At 39.8% G+C, this 15,252-nt stretch overlaps 1 protein-coding gene and 1 long non-coding RNA gene across 14 annotated transcripts in view; one reads left to right on the top strand and one right to left on the bottom strand.

Annotated features, from left to right (window-relative positions):
- Positions 1–15,252, top strand: part of RNF19A (ring finger protein 19A, RBR E3 ubiquitin protein ligase) — a 166,154-nt gene that overhangs the window by 51,377 nt on the left and 99,525 nt on the right. For 8 of the 13 annotated variants that reach the window (XR_006413859.1, XR_006413861.1, XR_006413860.1 and 5 more), the window contains exon 1: positions 11,761–12,557. The exons of 1 other annotated variant lie outside the window; for it this stretch is intronic. The gene's annotated coding sequence lies outside the window, so the exon portion shown is untranslated. Of the gene's footprint in view, positions 1–8,060; positions 8,203–11,760; positions 12,558–15,252 lie in introns of those variants that run through there. 4 more of the 13 variants (XM_044421712.1, XM_044421710.1, XM_044421715.1 and 1 more) reach the window with 4 other exon arrangements.
- LOC123019135 overlaps positions 1–15,252 on the bottom strand; it is a 93,364-nt gene that overhangs the window by 40,540 nt on the left and 37,572 nt on the right. The window lies entirely within an intron of this gene.

The following is a 15,252-nucleotide window of genomic DNA, read 5'->3' as shown; positions in this document are numbered from 1 at the left end:
GCCTGTCTACTGTAGCCTACAGCTAAAGGTGAGAGAAAGGAGCGGGGGCGGGGGGGGGTGCCATTTTAAATACTGACAGCTTGGTTTAGAGAAGGAAGACAGGATTTGATCCCAAAATGCAAAGGCACACAGGAGTAATGCTTTTCAGACAGGATTCATCCAGATTTTCCCAACAACAACTTCTTTTGAGCTATGCTTCCCCACAATGTCTGGCTATTCAAAGTGAAGAAGTATGGAAAACTCATACAATGGAGGCCTAAAGCTGTTATACTAATATTTTCTTTTTCATTATCTTCTGCCTCTATCGATAACTAGGGTGGCCATGTATCCTTCTTGACAGAGGATAGTTCTTTGAGGATGTCTTCTATTTGAAGATATTATTTTAATTTAAAGAAACCTAAGAAGGGAAAGCAAAATGGGCTTTGATATAGCCTGTCACCAGTTGTTACCTGGTGAGCAAGCACACCAGTCATCTGGTTACTGTCTTCCTCAATTTCATGGGATGTATTAGATTTCTATTTCCAAATCTCCATGCATATATATATAAAAATTAGCAGGAGCAGATTTATGCGAATATGTATCATCTTTTGTTCACTTTGTTTCAGGTTTGGTAATGCATTTCCTCTTTGTTAGCCATGGGTAACCCTATGAGTTACAGAAAGTCTTTGGATTCACAAGAAGGGATGACAGAAGCCTGATAGAGAAAATATACTGCAAAAATAATATCCTTTCTACCCTTCCTCCAAGGACCTTAGAGAAATATATAATTGCTTGCTTTGCCTATGTATACGCTATTCCATAACAGAGTTCTCAGGATGGGTCACAAAATAAATAAATAAATTCTACCAGCTCAAGCTGGTTTATTCTTCCAACAGGCCTGTGATGTAGATTAGCTGCAGAGAGACAACTTGGCCAGATCACCTGGGAAGGTCACAAAGGTGGTAGAACAAAAGGCAAAAGGATGGGCCAAAAAGAAAAAATGCCAGCCCATTGCATCTTAAAGCTCTTATTGCCAGTAACTAAGCCTTAGAAGAGGAATTTCCATCTTTTAAAAAGGAGAAAACTGCATAAAAGCTGAGAAACCACCCAATGAGTGGTGTGTGGAGGAAGGGTGCATGGTCATCTGGGAAACCCATTAGCTGGAATTGGCCCCCAGGCCTGTGGTTCCTCACTCTTGCTGCACTAGCTGCAAGAGGCATATTGAGAGTGCAATTGCTTGAAAGGAGGACTGAGCGGAAAGTCTTTGCGGAAAGTCTTTGCGCTGTAGCTATTTTTGCTGATGACAGAAAATTCCAGGACAAGGAGGTAATACCTGAATGCTACTGCATAAATCAGTTTGCTGTTTTATGGGCCAAGCTTTCAGCAGTGAGAGTGTGCAAGCTCTTGAAATCCACAGAATTGATCAGGTAACTGAGTAACTTTAAACAGCTTGATTATTTGAGAAATAAAAATTGCATAAAATATCTTGGATAAAATATAAAAAGTAGATGACTCAGAAATCTTGTAGCACACCAAACATATGTGATGTTATAATAATAATGCAATCTTTGCTTGACAGAAAGACTGTGCATTAATAAGCCAGAATGGCTAGAAGGTGTTTCATTAATGGAAGCGAAGATCCAAAATCCCAGTTGGGAATATTTATTTACTTAGGATATTCTATTTCCCTGTTGTGGAAAACTTATTTAAGCAGTGTACAAAATTAGAATCATGATATGAAAATATAAATATACATATAACAAAAACTTACTAAAACATAACCAGTGGCCTCTGGAAAACAAGCAAAATTATCAAAAGTTCAGGCCAATAAAATATCTTAAACATGCATCTGGACTGCATCAAGATTTGTTTGTTTGTTTGTTTGCATACTTATATGCTGCCTATAACTGCCAAAATAGCCTCCCTAAGTGACTCACACAATAGAACAACACCTTAAACATTTAAAACAGTTAAAAGAATAAAAGTCATAAAAACATGTAAATAATACAGTTACAGTATAAATCAATATAAAAGGTCCTTCAGCATTCACTTAAAATAAATAGTAGGGATAGTGCAGGATGGGAGAGCTTGGAGGAATATTGCCCATGGGGTCATGATGGGTCGGGCACGACTGACTTTGCAACTAAACAACAATATGTGCGCAATGATGGGCCAATTTATTTCAAAGTGAGTTAACTATTTTTCCTTTTGTCAAATCAGCACATACGAACAGCCTGTCGTGCATCAGATTACTAGTGCACACATTAGCATTTTATTATTGCATTTTATACCACCCAATAGCCAAACCTCTCTGGGAAGCTTACACCCCCTTGCACCTAATAAATATGCAATGCTTCCCTCTTTCTCAGGTAATTTAATTAGCGTTATGAACTGAACTGAATTATTTGTTTTATTTGTAATTTGTTCTTCCCCCAAGGAGCCCACAACATAGAGTGATCTAACATACTCATGAGAGCTGTGTGTCAACAGTTGCCATGCGATTTATTTGTTGCCAGGGTGAGGTGTGATTGGTGTTGCAGTGAGGTGTGAAAAACTGCCTTAATTTTTGAGCTGCATATCTAAAAGGACCTGAATATCATATTGCACATATAAAATATGGAACTGTGTTAAAATGTTAAATTGGTTGCATATGTGCTATAGTTTTAAAGTATATTTTGCAGAAACATTTACAACCTTGTTTGTGCCACTGTGAAAGCTAGACACAAGAAGGAAGGAAGGAAGGAAGGAAGGAAGGAAGGAAGGAAGGAAGGGACTATCTTATCAAGAGCCTTAGAGGTATACCTGCCCAGACAAGGAAAATTGGGAGTTCAGCCTTCTGCTTCCTGCCTAGTGGAAATGTGTATCACTATTAATTCAAAAATTAATTTTCATATTTTCTTTAAACATTTGATTGTTGTTCTTAAAAAGACTGTCAATTATAAAATCTATTAGCAAGAGCTTTCTGTTATCAACTCCTCTGTGGGATACCTCCTTATGACCTGTTGTGAATTATTTATAGAGGTTTTATAAATGTAGCTTAATTGTGCACATTTGAATTGTTTGCATTGGATGACTATAAACTAATAAATAAGAAAATAAACAAATCCATCCCCATGAAGAATTCCATAGACCTGTAAGATTGCACCCTTTTTATGACATTTTAATTGGTCCTAATAAAGGTAGTTCCCAACTGTGAATTTTGATTTCACCCCCAATGAATTAATGCAGTTTCCTATGCTATTGTTGTTGCTTTACAGAATGTATGTTGTCCTTCAGTTTGTAAAAATACACTTTTAAAAGCTGTTGTTTTTGCTTCAAGAACTCACTTTACACTGGTGCCTACCCATGCTGGCATTCTTTTGGATCACTTCCACCCTTGTTTTCATTTGAGGAATTACTTTTGACTGGATAAGCCAGCAGTTTTAAAATATGTTCATGAATTCTTGATTATTTTCATGTTCTTCACTGGCTAATGGCTTCGAGTTATTTCCTGCTATTGCCCCCACCCACTTTTAAAATCGTAGATACTAACTAAAACAAGTATTTCCTATACTTACAGCCTTTTAAAAAGATACTTCCTGTAGAGAAAGAATTAAAGACCCAGCAACACAACTGTTACATTTATATAAAAGATTTCCCATTTAACATGGAAATATACACACAAAAACCAAATGTTCCAAGAAGGAAAATCTATAGGAAATTTGAATTTTATACATAGTATTGCATGAGTATTTCCCTATGGAGAAAAAATGTTTCTTCAAAAATGGTTCTTATTAAGCAATTCCATTTGTATTTCAACATGCCCAAGTAGAAAGATAATAAATACACTGTGTCATAATATATTCTAAAGTTCAATTCACTTGCTCATGAAGCAAAAAAGAGAGGAATGAAAACTATTGGAATTGGTAGGTGTTTGGTCTGTAATCAGACTGTGGCATTTTTTAAACAAGTTCTTGAGTATATAACAGTGTTGTCCCACTTAAGTATTTCAATAGTTAAGAGCACAATCCAATGCATGTTTAAACAAAAAACAACTCCCAGCATTTCACAGGGTGACTTTTGTTTTTTCTTCACATGCATAGGATTTCACCTTAATTCCCCTTATGTACTTTTACATTTCAGTAGTGCAAATAGTCAACAACTACTTTGAATGATCCCCAACTATGCAATTAACAAGTGAAAAACTTCTTTAAATAACTTCATGCCAACATTTCCCAGGTCCCCTGAAGTGCCTGAGGTGGTGGGGACTAGTGAGGCAGGAAAGCTGGAGTGTAAAATAATTCTCTTTCCCTAGTTTGAATTGTGTCAATAGAAAACTGAATAGAGAATACTGTCTATGGTTTCTACAAATTAACTCCATGCTGGGTTGCACATGATAAAATATATGCTATGGCTTTAATTTCCAAAGTTTATTTGAAGAGTGTATTGCTTCTATTACATTATTCTATCCCATAAAAACCAACATTTCAGTATTTGGGTTGCTGCTTACATGTCATCAAACTTAAGAAAATGCATTGCCAAAAAAGAAGACAGCAAATGTCTATATGCTAATTTGTATGTAAATATGAAAATCTGGGCTGTAATTTCAGGACAATTGTGGGAAAGAGAGGCTGATAGGGGGACCAGGAACCATGACAGGGGGCAGGTGGCAGACCTCTTGAGGATAGCTTATGCTCTGTTATGCAAGGTGTGTGTGTCCTACCTCTAAAACAGTCAACGTATTAATCGGTTCAAAACTCCTTGAGAAGTGGAGACACAAGTTACCTTTTTATTCATACTCACAATATGGGGGCATCGATTTGCCACTGTTTAGAGCAGGGGTCTCAAACTCACGGCCCGTGGGCCAATTGCCGGGATGGGCGGGGCACGGGGGAGGGGCCCTGCGGCCTTCAAAGCACCGGTGGCGCCTGGGCTGGCCGTGGGATGAGCAGCCCACCACCACCGTGGTGGTGGAATACTTGATGCGGCCCAGCCTCACCCAGACTCTCCTTCCAGCGGCCCCCAGGTAAGTTGAGTTTGAGACCCCTGGTTTAGAGTATGCAATGGGAATGTGAATTGCCAAACAGTGTTTGGTGTTGTAGCTTATAGCTGTATGTGGACTGGGATTTTTCTATGCAATCTATGGGATGGTTATATGGTACACTGAAAGGCCTGTGGGTACTCTGTTTTTAGTTTGAACATAGAGTTAATGAAGTATGTAACAAGGGAAAGCAATTTTTAATTCAAATAACAGTTTCAAGAAATTTGTCTATTTAATTCAACAATAGGATGGATGCATCCTTTCCTGTTCCTATGAAACAGTTATTGAATTTGTGCATTGCCAGTCCTATAGATCAGTGGTTTTCAACCCCTGGTCCACGGACCAGCACCAGTCTGTGGGAGATTTCCTGCTGGTCTGTGCAGGGGCTGCATCCCACTCCCTGCAGACCCACATGGGGGCTGGCAGTGCTCTATTACCTCTTCCTCGTCTGGCATCACATTCACAGGTGGTGTGCAGGTGCCGTGGGGAGGGGGGGAGGAAGGGGAGAGGCAATTCAATGGGAGCTGGATGGGAGCCACGCTGCACTGATTTTGGTATTTTGTTGGTTGGTTTCTGGTTGTTTTGGAGATGTTTCTTTTTCTCTTTCCTTCTTTCTTTTGTTCATTAGTTCTTTCTTGGTATTGTGTTTAGAAAGTAATACACAGAATATTGTATTATGTGCATGGTGCTTTTTGTTTCTGTCTCAGCAGTCCCCAAGGCAGACCACTGCTATAGACCATGTTTTCCCAAAAGAAACATCACATAAAAGTGTAGGAGTGTAGGTTTTAGTGTAGGAGAAACTGATGGGATGGTATTACTTATACGTAAATGGGGTCACAATGTGATACTACTGCAGTAATACAGAAAATACATGATCCTATGCATCTTTTCTCCAATATAAATCCTGCTTCAATGGGTTTTACTCTGAATCAAAGTTCATTGAGTCAGCCTGTTAGATCTCTCTTACAGAATTTTGTTTGTAAACTGGACTGATCTGTATGCTTATAGGTTCAGAATTTTAATCTTTAATTCAGACTCAAATTTATAATGGAGGTTCTCCATCATGTATTTAGTGAGAAAAGGTTTAGGCAGGGTTAATGGAGAAAAAGCTTTAAAAAACTTATGAAGGCATAATTTGTGTGGAGGTGTGAAATAGTGTGCTCTTTTAGGAAGTGATCTATAGAAGATAAATGCTCTGAGATGCAGAGAGGATTTTTTTAATGTGAGAAGCAATACTAAAACAATGGTGTAAAAAATCTAATTAAAATGCATTTCAGCAAATATGGGTGGGAGAAGGTGATTTATGGATGATGTCCTACTCAGTTTTTGTTTTAGTTGCACCACATTGATGCACACAGCCATGGAGAGATGAAATAATTATGTACAGGTGAAAAGGAAAGTTTTTCCTATATATATATATATATATCTTTGCAAAAGAAGTTGAACATGATAGATACCAGTATTATAGTATCACCTCAACAGTTGTGGAGAAAAAACTCATAACTATTTCCAAAAGCTGTAATCCCTTGAATTTTTTTCCCTGGACAGTACTACTTTAGCCTAGAAGTGTAGAACTTGGCATGTTTAAGGCTTTTCTTTAAAGACAGAACAAAACATTGTTGCATTTAGAAAGTTGGAATATCAGGGAGGATGAGTCACTTGAACTTGCTCCCAAGTGGACTATCTTTTCCTATGTGCATGGAGCTGTACTGAAGCATCTATATGTCTGCTTCCAAAGTGGTAGCCATGTTTGCCTGAAGTGGTACAATCCAGATAAATCATTACTACTTGACTCTACTGCATCTATAATCTGGGAAGGAGGCTTGCCTTTTTCTTTTAGGAATAGTTTTTAATAGCTAGAATTAAAAACATGGGTATTTCTAATACAATACATTAATTGGGACACACACACACACACGTTTGTTTGGATTGCCAGTCATCCCATCCTACTGCAGTTATGCCTTTAAAGCTGCACACCAAGCACATCACTATAAAAAAGAATTAATTTCTGCTTGTCCAGATATTAGATGTGCAAGATCCTGCCTCTTTGTGTGTGAGAGTGAGTGACAGCAGACTTAGGCTGCAATCCTAAACGCATTTTTAGGGACCATGTTTCTTTCTGCATAGACATGCTTAAGATTGTACTGTTATTATATTATAAAAAAGAAAAAATCATCCCAGTAACATTCCAGCTGACAAAAGCGATAAAAATAAGAACTTATTAAATAAGTGAAAGATCTTCAAAGACCTACAAACTGTACTCCTTGTGGCATAAGTAGCTTCTAATTTAAGTACAGGTATGCAAAACATGGCTGCCTGGGTAATGCTGGAAGTCATAGGGCATTTTTTGTGTTAGGGAACACCCTAAATTTCTTACATAGCAATAGTACTCAGAAATAAATTCCATTAAGTTCAACGGGGCTTATTCACAGAATTCTCGTACAGGAAACTTCTTGGAAGCTAATGTTATCAGTAACTACTAGTCATGATAGCTATTCATCAAGCCTCTGTATACTACTTACTCCAGGCTTTTGCCCTCCTGTCCTACCTGTGGGCTTCCTACGGACGTATCTGGTTGGCCACTATGGGACACAGATGCAGGTTTAGCTAAGTCTTTGATTCGATCCAACAGGGGCCATGTTCCTCTGAAGGGTACATAGGATCCCAAGCCGTATTTAGAAAATCCCATGCATGTTAACGCATCAGGAAGCCCCGTTGGCTTTAATGGGAGAGGGCCTTACTCGTAAGCCAACCGCCGTAATTCAGGTGCCACAACAGACACCTTTTGGGAAGTGTTTGCTACTAACACGGCCACCCCTCAGGTGCGAACGAGGTCGACCAAGAATAAGGGCAAGTACCGCCAACTTCCAGTACGCAGACAAAATGCCGACTGCTTTTTTCCTTCAGCGGCAAGCCCTCCCTCCGCCTCCTCAGGGCGCACACCGGGTTCAACCACCAAGCGGCCCCGCCTTGTCTGTGATCTCAGTACGGGGACCTAGAAAGGAGGAAAGGAAACTCCCCCTGGCCGGGCAAAGCCCAGCCCAGCCCAGCCCGAGGCCTGGTCGCCTCTCTTCCCCTCTCCGCCCCCGCCTGCCTGCGTCCCTCACACGCTCGCTTTCTTTTTCCCCTCACAGCCACTTCCTGCGCGCGGCCGGTAGGGCCCAGTCGGGTGGAGCCGGGCTGCTGCCTCAGCGGAGTAAAAGGTACTGGGCAGGGCAGGGACGGTTTTGCGGGCCTTTGGTCTGTCCCGGGAGCGCCGAAGAGCGGCCGCCGGGGGGCGGGGGAGTCCCCGAAAACGGCACCCGCCGTCCGGGAGACGGACGCGGCAGGAGGGGCTCCTCGGGCGAAGTGGCAGGGTGACTGGGGAGCGAGGGCTTCCATAAGGGTCCCTCCCTCCTTGTCCGCCGCTCTAGGGCGCTAAGAGGGATGAGGCGGCGGCCGTCGCTGCTCCTCACATTGCTGGAGAGTGAAGTCATCGTGGCCATTGTCTCCCCTGAGCTCCCCGCCTGGGCCGCCAGAGGCGGGGAGACCAGCCCTGAGCCGTTGGGCCCCGTCTTGTTCACCGAAGCCGCCGGGTAAATTCCCCCAGACAGTTTCGAAGAGACTTAAAATCTGCTCTCCCACGCTGGAAGGAAGGAAGGAAGGAAGGAAGGAAGGAAGGAAGGAAGGAAGGAGGAAAAAGTCTGAGAGGAGAAACTCGGGGCACAAAAGTATCCTCCATTTCCCTTTCCCGCACCCTAAGTTTTTTTGGGGGCGGGGGATGAGTCCTAAAGCCTTTCCCGTCACCAGCTTCTTCTTTATTCAACTGCCCCACCGGTGCTCTGTAATTCATTTCTCTCTTGCAAAACAAGGGAACAATTTGAAAAACAAACAAAAACTTCAAATACAAATGTCCACCCCGTTCCCGAGTAATGGTATAGCACAGCTGCTTTTTAAATTTTAAAAAAGGCGTCATATAGCTCGTTTTAGAAGAATACGCATCTCAGACCAAAAGGGAGTCCACTCCCAGAGGAAAAGGGAAAAAAACCCTTTCCATACGCACCACAAATTTCATTGAGGAAAGCCTCAAAAAGCTGTAGTAGTTTATTTTCTCCCCCTCCTCGAGTTACAACTCCTGAAAGTCAACCTCAAATGTAATCCCTTCATAGAAGTTTGTATCCAGAGTAGTTAGAAATATTTTGGTATTTTCTTGGGTTGTACAGTGATTGTCAATAGAGGATCATTATTTTAACATGTGAAAAAATACAGTCCTGTGGGTAGGAGCTAGCATTTTTCTGTGCTGTTGCTTGGAACTATTGTGGGTCTGTTTAGGTGATAATAGTGGCTGAAAAGTGCTTAATGAAGTATGGCAGACTAGGACGCAGAAGTGAGAGACTTCTCATACAAGTAGAGACAGCGTGGGAGCTTTACTGTTAATTCCTGAGAGTTACATGGGCATAGAGCTTAGGTCTAACGAAAGAGCCCAAATGAATTGCATAGAATGTCAACATGGAGTAATGTGGTTTTTTCCCTTCATATCTCATGAACAAGCATCATTGGCTGTTCTTCTTGAGGGATCCTTTAAAAAGAAAAACTAAAAATTAAGGGAGTGTCTTGACTGTACAGGTTAGAATGCTGTCATCTGTGAAGCAAGGAAAGTGTGCTGGAGTGGGAGTACTGACAATAGTATTACTTCCACCACTTTGACTTTATTTCTACTTAGCGAGCATAGAAGCTTTTGCTACTGTGAAATGTTTTGTATACATTAATATCAGCTTGTAAACATATGGTCATAATTCTCTGAAACAACTGTGAAAGGTCAGATTGGATGGTGGAATTGTAGGGCTGAATGCTAAACATATAGTCTGTTTTATTTCTATTGGTCTTTCTTTAAAATTACACTTTTTCTTGAAAAATACAGCTAGTATTTAACTCTTGTTCATTTCACTCAGTGTAAAGTGCTTATAGCATAATGTGTTATTAACTATTTTAGTAAACCTGTCTTACCTAAAGTAGGCTTACTTCAGAGATATAAATTTACTAAATTCCAAATTTTGAAATTTATTGAAAATAGTGAATGTTTGCTCTAGTTCATTTCTCTGTGATTGGGCATTAAGGGTAAACTTGCAAAATTGTTAATAAAATAGTTGGAGCACAACAACAAAAAATAAAAATTGTACAATGTATATAGAAGAGAACTGGTTTTCTGAGATTTAGAATAATTTTACATTAGAAGAAAATTTTCATTGTGGGAGAGATTGTCCATAGATGCACATATGGAAATAATGCAGATATTGGGGGTGAGGGTGATAGCTTTAATTGATCCATAATCAAATACCTGCTGACATTTATATTTAACATTGTAAGATATCATAACTGTGATTTCTGCATTGGTAATTATATCTAGTTTTTAAACTTAAGTTAAAAGGTAGATATGATTCCCATTCTCTTGGTAAGCAGCATAATGAGATGAAGTATGAGATTAAAGGGGTAGGTGAAAAAGGGCAGACTTACTGAAGTGAATGTATTGCAATTTAAAGATAAACTAACAATGTATGATTAGTTTGGATTCAAGGTATGACAGGGGCTTGAATGAGACAGGAACACCACAGGGGAAGCTGAGGCCCAGTTTTCACAGTTTCTTCATCCTGTTTTCTTATAGAGTGACAACCAGATACACTTACATGTTTCTATTACAGATCCCAGGACTAAGCTTATTTACATGTATTGTGCCACTTGCCTCTGCCTCTATTCCAAATTAGAAAACAAAGTGTTTGTCGTGGCTTGCCTATTCTTCATACAATACCTGATTTAAACAAAATCACAATAAGCATAGTTATAATATAATTAATTAGTCACTACAGAGTGGTTGCCCTTAATCGCATAACCTTGAGTTAAGTTAGTGGTATGGTATGGTATGGTATGGTAGAAATTCTTGACCCAGTGAAGGTGGAATAAAATTCTTGGACACAGTCTTAGATAACTGATTTGAGCTGCTTGGACATTTCTATAGTGGTTATTTGCATTCATCTTTTGAATCCTGTCACCTAAACTACACTAGCAAAATGCTTATTTAAAAAAGGAAACATTATTTATATGGCAGCATGAAATAGGGGACTGAATTGGTGATTTGGGAGTATATGCTACCTAGTTCTGGAGAGTGGTTTATTTTAAGTTTGCTGAGTAAGCGCTGATCTTTCATGTGTGTATGTGTTTAAAGTAGTTTTTATTCTCCCAACATCATGGCTTACAAAGTTCTAACTTTGTCTTCAGTCTTGACAACAGTGGAAAATGAATTGTGGGGGAAGGCAATTCCTGGCACCAGTTCTTAAACAGTGCAATCTAATGCGGCTGCCTGTAACCCTCCAGTCTTGGAGGAATATGGGCTTCCTTTTGAGTGTGGAAGAAATGTGGAAGCCAAAGTTGCCTCTGCACTTCTCCTACCCTGCAAAAGACATAAGATGGCTGATTTTGGACTTCTGAGTCTTTTGCCCCTGCTCACAAGAAGAACAGGTTGAGGTGCTGCTGGGATGCATTATATCCTGGTGGAGTCCCACTTCTCCCATCCATGCCCAGCAAATGCTGGCTCCATGGTCAGTCTTTCAGTTAGGATCAAAATTGTTCAAGTAGCCTGATGGAATGATTACTGTTAGGTGACGATTAAGGAGAGGGGTAAAGTCCTCCTAGCAGAGGCAATGGAAAAATCTTGCTTCTCTTCTTGTCCCTCTACTGTCTGATGGAATAGCTGATAAATGCAGTTGCCTCTGCACTTCTCCTACCCTGCAAAAGACATAAGATGGCTGATTTTGGACTTCTGAGTCTTTTGCCCCTGCTCACAAGAAGAACAGGTTGAGGTGCTGCTGGGATGCATTATATCCTGGTGGAGTCCCACTTCTCCCATCCATGCCCAGCAAATGCTGGCTCCATGGTCAGTCTTTCAGTTAGGATCAAAATTGTTCAAGTAGCCTGATGGAATGATTACTGTTAGGTGACGATTAAGGAGAGGGGTAAAGTCCTCCTAGCAGAGGCAATGGAAAAATCTTGCTTCTCTTCTTGTCCCTCTACTGTCTGATGGAATAGCTGATAAATGCATGGGTAAGAAGTGATGTGGAAAGGTGATAGTTGAGTGAGAAGCTGAGATTGTTTCTCAATATAAAGGTTTGTTTAGGTTTCTTTTCAGGTGGGCAGGACATAGCCAGTTCTGTAGACATTCAGGATTAGCTGGGTGAGTACAGATCCTATGCATGTACAGCCTTGTAAATTTAAGGTCACAATCTGTGTTCTATAGCTGCTGAGAAGTCTTTACTAAAACTAGTATCTTCCTAAGGATATCATTTATCCAGGCAGTTCTTCCACATTGTTGAAAGGCTGCTTCTATTGTTCATTGTTAGGCTGACCTGTTTCTAATGGAGCTACTATTGCTTTCTTTTTCTTTTGTCTTAGTTCCAGTTTTCACTTTCATGTTAGTTGGCAAAAGATGCAACTGACAAATTCAACAGATGACTGAATTACAAGATTGAGCATGACCTTTGAGGTTCCCTTGATAAGTAGCACATGGAGCTTAATGTCCCCCAGGAAGGTAATAAGACTTATTGCAGTAATTATGAGTGTGTTTTCATATAAGAATTCACATCTTTATATTTTCTATACTGAAAATATGGGAGCTGTGTTGAGCAAACAACCTTTGTTTTCTGCTGCATTTTGACAAGAATGATTCATTTGTGCTCTTCTGAAAGCTGTTTTAATTCTTTCACTTTAATTTTGAAAGACAAAATGTCTCTACTTTAAAACATTTATTTTCTGAATTACCTTGAAATCATTCTATGTGTCTTACACGTAATTAATGTAACAATTAAAAGTCAGTGTGGTGTAGTGGCTAGAGTGGTGGACTCAGTCTCAGGAGACCTGCATTCTAGTTCCTACTTGGCCGTGAAGCTTTCTGGTTGTTGTCAGCAAGTCACTGACTTTCAGCCTAATCTACCTCACAGGGATGGTTTGAGGACCATGCAAACCTTGAGTTCCTTGCAAAATGAAAATGTGGGGTATAACATAGGAATAATTTAAAATACATATATTAAAGCAGAAGTGGATTCAGACAGATCCTAAACAGGAAGATTTTCACCAGCTTGTGAAAGGGACAGTAAGTAAAATTTATAAAATATTGTCAGAAGATCAGGATCAATATGATCCACTTAAAGCAACATGGGAAACAGTTCTTAGGAAGAACATTAGTGATTAAGATTGGGAAAATGTCTGAGAGAAGAGGATACTAAAACGTTATGTCAGTAAGAATAAAGGAAAAAGTTTTATAAACTTGTATGGAAATGGTACTTGACCCCAGTGAAGTTGAACTGTGTAGATAGTAAATATTCCAGTTTATGTTGGAGATGTAGCCATGGAGTGGGTACATATTTTCATACGAGGTGGGAGTGTGAATGCATAATGAAGTTTTGCAAAGACGTTTTTAAAGAGAGTAGTAAAATACTACATTTAAATATAGAAATATGCCCTGAGAACACATTACTTTCAATATTTGCTAAGAAACAAGTTGTAGTAATAAATAACAAATTTAATAACAGCTGCAAGATTAATCATAGCTAAGAAATGAAAAGTAAGATATGATTATCAATGGTGTAATTTTTATAGTGACGTTTGGAATAGAGCTATTATAAATTAACTTGTGATATTAAAGTGAGAAAAGGGCATATAAAGAAAAATAATTTTAATGAGATTTGGGGTGCATTTATTGAATATGTGCTAAAAAAGGGAAAGGATTTGAACCTTCATGAGAATCACTGCAATTTTGGAAGGGGGAAATTTCCTGAAAGAATTTTTGAATGACAAAACACATGTATTCTATGGTCCTGGTGATGGCATGCACAGTGTTTCTATGATTTATTTTAATTATATGTTTAATGTTATATGTTGTAGTTTATATTGTAAAATTATAAATAAAAATATCCTAAACCGGAAGATTTTCACCAACTTGTAGAAGTCTTTAGTGTGGAAGGAAGACAAGCCTCCCTTGAAAGGGAATTTCGGAGCCTACAAGCAGCCACTGAAAAGGTCCTAAAGCCAGATATAAATGGACCTTGACAGTCCATTTCATTCAGAAAAACTGAGGCTTATGAACATGTACTTGAGCACTTTGCTCAAGAATTGAATACTTAAGACTAGTCAGAACTCTTCAGTGCATATAAGGATGACACTTTCCCTCAGTGAAGTAGTTATTGGTGCTACCACCCACTTGTGCGTTCCACTTCTGGCTTTTCTTATTAGCTAGACTGGGCAGAGGTCAAGTTAACATGTCCATACTTGTCCATGTCCTCAGGTTGCACACATTAAACTAATTTAATCTGTCCAATTTAATTGGGCACACAACTTTAACTGCAAAGTACATCACAAATTTCATATCTATACTTAATCCTTTGTGCCAAAATGTACAAGACCTCTAACTACATGGAGCAGCTTTCCTGTCCAGCTTTGAATGGTTCGGTGTTGATGCAAAAGTAAAATTCTTTTGTCTCCTTCACTGCTGTAGTGTAAGTTCTAGTAATATTTAACTTGTGTTCAGTCATATTTTGTCACAAGAGTTCTTTTATTCTCAATCTTCTCTCCCACTCTATTGCTGAGAACTCCTCAGACCACCAAGGATGCAAGTTAACATCTAGGGAGAATACATTCAGGAGGTTATATGGAAAGAAGTCTGCAGCTTCTTTCTGATCCCCAGTTGAAGATTACAGAGGGTTTTTCCTTTATGCTGTTTGCCCATGGGGGAGCAGGGTGACTTGGGAAGCTCAAGGAAAGGGTACCTAACCCTCAGTAGGCTTATTTGGGTATTAGCATGTTGCTGAATTAGATCCATAGGCTGGAGGTTGTCTTCCTTTGATGTAGATTATGGTAGTCAACTAGAAACATCTTAGTTTCTTGCAACAGTGACTCATGCGCTGGTGACTTCCCGTCTTGACTTCTGTAACACGCTCTACGTGGGGCTACCCTTGAAGACAGTCCGGATACTTCAATTGGTTCAGAATAGAGCTGCCAGGCTGCTGACGGGAACTGGGCGTTATGTTCACATGACTCCAGTTCTCCATCAGCTTCACTGGCTCCCCATTGAAGTCCGGGCCCAATTCAAGGTGTTGGTAATGACCTATAAAACCCTAAACGGCTTGGGTCCTGGTTACCTGAAGGAGCGCTTACATCCATATATGCCCAGTCGCCCCCTGAGATCGGCGGGAGAGGCCCTTCTCCGGGAGCCCTCCGTGAGAGAAATT

The sequence above is a fragment of the Varanus komodoensis genome, unplaced genomic scaffold (genome assembly GCF_004798865.1).
Source record: "Varanus komodoensis strain SLA01 unplaced genomic scaffold, ASM479886v1 scaffold12, whole genome shotgun sequence".
In the NCBI taxonomy this organism is placed as follows: domain Eukaryota; kingdom Metazoa; phylum Chordata; class Lepidosauria; order Squamata; family Varanidae; genus Varanus; species Varanus komodoensis.
The sequence above is the reverse complement of the archived record's forward strand: the minus strand, read 5'-3'. Positions and strand labels throughout refer to the sequence as shown.